Genomic DNA, 6,000 nt, shown 5'->3' with positions numbered 1-6,000 from the left:
AAAATTGATTCTTTTTTCCTCTTAATGGAATTTATTCGTGTTTTACATAAGAAATAGCTTGTTGTTAGTCACAAACTTTAGTTTTATCGTTTCAATTTCGACTGTATAATTGAAAATTCTCTTTAGTTTGTGACCAAAGAAGCTATCTTTAAAATTAAAAAAGCTAAATTGTTATTCGTCCTCCCAAACTACAATTGAATAAAATTAATTAAAATCTCTAAACCAACTGCCAAATATAGAAAAAAAAACCCTTCAGTTTAGAACTTTATATTAAACTAGTGAAAATAATTCATATATAAGTCATTTATTTTTAAGGTAATTTATACTAAAAATATAATATTTATCCAGTAAAAATGTAATTAAATTTATGAAATTTTAGTATAAAATTTTAAACATTAATTAAACTCTGGGTTTTTTCCTGTATTTTTATGTTTTAACTTAGACAATTATCTGTACAAATTGAGTTTTTTTAAGCTAGATTTTTATTATATTCTTAATCTAAATAGCATTACTTATGTAGTAAAATATAATTAAATTTATAAAATTTTATATATATAAAAAAGCTACAAATATTAATTAAATTACACTTTTTTCTTTGAATTTTTACATTAATTAATCAGTTATAACGAAGTAAGTATGTAAAGTAATCGATGTCATTAATTGTTTCGAACTTTCAACCAATCAGCGTAACGTACTGTACCTGATACTTTTTTAAAAGTAGTTTAACTTGAAGTAAAATTTCTGGACCAAAAATGTTCATTAATATACTCTAAAATTACCGTTTATTAAATTTTAATAATGTTAATTTTATCGAATTTTTAATATAAAAACCTTCCTTTCTAACGTTTTTACGCTAATAAAATTTAAATAAATATCGATTTTAACCTGTAATTTTTTCTCTGAATTTTTACTTATATTCTTATTTAATTGTTATAAAGTAAAAACTGTGTAAGCCGAAATCGCACGGTATTGTTTCCGGCTTGGCAGGTTCCGTTTTAGACAGGTTTTATTGTATTCATACTTATGACTTTTTAAAAATTTTTATCTGTATTTATTGCGTCGTATATGTAATGTTAATAATAAATTAGTATGTAAAATAAGTAAAAATTGTATAAATAATTTTTTATTTGTACTTTTATTGTGTTTTTAGATAATAAAGTATGATTAACATACAGAGAAAGTCGTATATTTTGTATATAAACTTCTTACAGTGAGATTTAAAACAGGACAATAAGATAAATATAATTTCTTAATGTATTTCTAATGATGTTTTATTTGTTTATTTTTATTTTTTTTTTATTTAATAAGCAAAATCTATTTTATTTTAAATTAAAAATGATAACTTTACACATCACAGGGATGCTATAGTTTAAGTCAGCTTGCTGCTGCCATCTGTTGACGGAATTATAAATTATTCTCCAGTTATGTCTGACAATTAAAATTATTTAAAATGGAATCTTGAATTTTATAAAATTTGGTTAATTTCAAAGGGTTATAAATGTATAATAATAGCAAAGAATAACTTGCTTTAAGACGCTAACTGCAGATATGTTACTTATTATATAATATAGGCGTTACCTGTTAATACAGGAAGCATATTATATTGTATTTCATGTCATAGTTCAGTGGCTCGTTATAGCTTCATAGACCGAGGCATATTTGAATTACAGGGCCCCATGTACAGTGTACTTCAAATATTTTCTTGTAAAAGATTGATTTGAGGACCCCTGCTGTGTTATCCTATGGGCAAAGAGGCCAATATTCTGGGGGCCTCAGAATATTGGCGTCTTTGCCCATAGGATAACCCACCACTGTCTTAGTGTACCAAAACCAAAGAGTAAATGCTAACGTTACGTATCAAGAAAGATCTTCATCGGACATCTTGGAATAAACTTTCTTCTGGAGGAAATGGAGATCAGGGAGGGGGAAAAAGAAAATAATGAGGTAAAGGGGGAGAAGAAAAGGATATAAAACAGTGGACAGAGGAAAAAGGGCATGAGGAAATCTAGAGAAAACTCTCTGAATAGAGCATACTACAGAAGAAATAGAGATGTTAATATTAACATAAATGATCCTGCATTTAGTTGCAGGAGATGCAATGTTCCTAAATCCAGTCTGGACTTTTAGAGGGCCAGGTTTATTAATAAATTTGACAAAAATGTGAACTTTGTACGCCCTATAAGTAATTCTTTGCATCGATGTTCATGACTCTTGTCCCGTTACTCTGTCTGTGAGTTAGCATAAGTTAGCGCGTTATTTTAACTTAATAAACAATGTGTTACACATAAAAAACAATAAAATTATTTATGTATATGTAAAGCAATTTCTATAACCTTGTCCACGTATCCTTTACCAAAAACAATAATATGCAGATGAGTAACGGGGCAAGAGTGCTATAATTCTGATGAAAATAATTATTTATAGGGCATACAAATTCAAGTTCATTAACGAGTCCGGCCTCCTAAAGTCTAGTCTCCTAGTACACCCCATCTGTATCTAAATGCACTACGTTAAATGCTAAATGCGTTGTGTTAATGCTAACATCTCTTCTGTAGCATCTTTTATTCAGAGCATCATCTTGTCCATTGCCTTCTCATCCATGTTTACAATATAATAAGTAAGTAAATATAATAATAAGTTTCGTTTACAATTTCTTTGTTATTTTAAATTTGAAACTCAGTGTTACATCATCAAAAACAATGTTGTTTACTACCATAACTCTGTAATTTATCATCAGAAAATAAAGTTCCCTAAAATGATGAAAATATAAAGTTATGTCATAAAAAACTCAAGAAAATCCTTTTAAGAAAAAGCAAGTTGTTTTTGAAAGAAATGAAAACGCTTTTTGTTTATCAAACATCCCTTAAACGATACTTACATTATGTAATAGATCCTTAAATAATTGAATAAAAGAATAGGCCCTATAGAAAAGAAGGTAAAAGGATATACCAAGAAGCTTTAAATTTTATATAAAACTTGAAAAAAAAAAGTAATTTTTCGAATTGAAAGGGTAACATTTCTTCTTTTCAACTTCTCGGATTACGTGTAATCCAAAAAGTTTTTCATGCCGTAACATAAAATGATCATTTATCTTTGTAAATATTTTCTAAAATTTAAATTTTTTCTTCTTAAAATTTAAATTTTAACCCAACTCATCCTTCCATCAAATAAAGATGTATTTAAAAAATTAAATTGTAAATTTTCTAAGAATTATTCAACGAAATTCTTTGATTCTCTAATGTCTAATTACCTAATTATTTCTTTAATTATCTGAGACTCGTTTGCCTCTTAATTCTGCTTCATTATTATGATAAATGAATTATAAAAATCATTAAATTAATCGAAAACACTCGCAGGAAAAAATAAAACCCTTTTAACCAAATTATTATTCTGTAAATAGACTAATACTAAAATCTATTTGTTATATCACAGATTTCATATAAAAAGATTAACGCAATTGTTTATATATATATTTTATATAATTAAACAATCATTAAATTTTTTAAAATATAAATGAAGTGCTTTTATTATACGGCCCAAAAGTCAGTTAACTATATGTGTTCTAATCTGTGCACGTGAATTATAAACTAGAATTACAACAGTGTTTTTCTCTTATAAATTAATGAATCGAGTTAGGTTTTCAATGGTTAACTCACTTTTGCACCCCCTTGTGTTATCGAGCCGTATCCAATATTTTTCTGCTTTATAATTTGCTTTTTCTTTCTTGTTAAAAAATTTAAATTGTTTTTAAAAATTAAATAACCACCAAAAACATTAAAATAAGCAATAAGAAACTGTAGTAAAAGATATTGTTTATTATTATTTCCCCCCCCCACTTCAATGGATCGATAGATTTGTGTAAGAACAAAGCAGATGTTTTGTTTCTTCATCCAAAAAAATATTGTTCCTGCGATTAATTACATGACGTCCTCATTTATTATCATAATTTCATCATTACTATCCTCATCGTCGTTCCATCATCATCGTCTCCACATATCATCGTCAGTTATCATCATAATTACATCACTATCATCTCTATCGTCGTTTCCATCGTAAATGTATATAAAAATTCCTATATGTTAGTCAATTACAAACCTGACGAGTATCCCATCTCAGTTCTTCACTTATATTTCACTTCATATTTTTATGTGCTTTCAATTTAAAATGGCGTGAAATTACGATATAAAAATACTCATCAATCATATTATGTCTTTATAATTAATACATTTTATGCTTGCATTCTATTATTAAACGACAATTTTCTATGAACCAGGACCTTTCACACAGGAGGTCAATAGGGCCATTCAATATGTGTATAGATGTTTCTGTTTGTGTGTATGGGGGCACGATTTTGTTCACTCAATTTCAATATAGTAACGATAGCGAAGATTAAGATCATTACATTACAGTCAATCTTACCCGTTTTCAGAGAATGCAAGAATTAGGTCCCCCTGTTTCCAGACTAATTAGAAAATTTTTAGATGGGTCTAAAATATGTTCGGTTTCTCTCAAAAACGCAAAGAAAACCGCATCTGTGTCTGTAAATATTATACGTCGCTTTCTCATTGTATAAAATATAAATCAAATCAACTTTTTATTAACAAATACACTAAGTACACTTTACACAGTTTTTACCCTTTATTTTCGATTTATATTCAGTCACTGTATCACTTTGACTACTCACACTTCACTGTTTTTTATTCACTCACTGCACTACTTTGGAATTTTCACTTCTTTTTCGGTTCTTCCCTTCGTCAATGATAAGAAACTGACGTTCGAACCCACGACGGATCTTGCTTTATATACCCCCACCAATGGGTTGTCTCACCCATACAAAAAAGGCTTCGAATGGTCCACAATATTCCAGAACATTCCACAACATTCGAGAGTGTTCTGGAATGTTCCACAATGATCTGGGATGTTCCGGGATGTTCCCGAACGTTTCAGAACATCCCGAAACATTCTGGAATGTTGTGGAAGCTCTCGAATACTCTCGAATGTTCTGGACTGTTCTAGAAATTTCTAGAGGACGAAACTTCCAGCCCTTATATCTTCAGCAACATGCCCTTCAGGTAAAAACGGGAACCTTCTTCATGGATGGGTGATAGAAGGCTACCACACCATATAATTCCCTTGATCGTACTGGGACTCGTTTTTGAGTTTTAGCAGCACGCACATTGTACACTTACTTTTATAATATACAGTATATTGATCATTATTATTATTATTAAATATATCGGAGGCCTTAAGTGGGCGATAGAGGCCCGACATTTTCAATCTAAAGCTATTTGAGACATCTTAATATAAGCATGCATTAGCTTTCTGTAATCATTACGTTTTAAAGTAAATTAACACGATCAATTATTATAACATACAGAATAAGAAAGTAATTAATGACATTGTAGAGTTATGCAACTAAACTTTCCATGTTATATTTTTTGTTAAAAATAGACTTAACATTACTCGTTGCTGTGAGAAGAATATTTTATTACACGATGGCTGCTTAATGGACTCATTATTTACAATGCGGGCATACAAGAACTGAGATAGTAAATCTGTAAATAATTGTAATGCCGAACATTAATTAAGATTTATAAATATCTAACAGCATTTTATTCGTATAAATCTTCATAATATAATAGGCATCAAACACTCGCACTTCCGTTTTAGCAGGTTTCCGTTTCATTAGGGTTCCATTTTAGACAGATTTTACTGTATAAAGAATTTTATTAATTTAATAATATGAGATACCAGAAAAAATTAAATTAAATAATAAAAAACAAAATCCTTAACATAAGTCGTCCTCCGCGATATGTGTAAGAGATGATTATAAAAATTTATGATTGACGTATGGATCACGCCCTGATTTTAAGCTACGTCATCTATTCTTTAATGCATTTTCTATCTTCTATAAAGTTAAAAATTGCATTTATTAATTTATTTTTTTAATTTAAAAATAATTTGAAACGATAAATGATCTTGTCTTCGTAACTACTGTAC

The sequence above is a fragment of the Centruroides vittatus genome, unplaced genomic scaffold (assembly GCF_030686945.1).
Source record: "Centruroides vittatus isolate TY-2023 unplaced genomic scaffold, ASM3068694v2 contig_1215, whole genome shotgun sequence".
NCBI lineage: Eukaryota > Metazoa > Arthropoda > Arachnida > Scorpiones > Buthidae > Centruroides > Centruroides vittatus.
Note: the sequence above shows the minus strand (reverse complement) of the source record.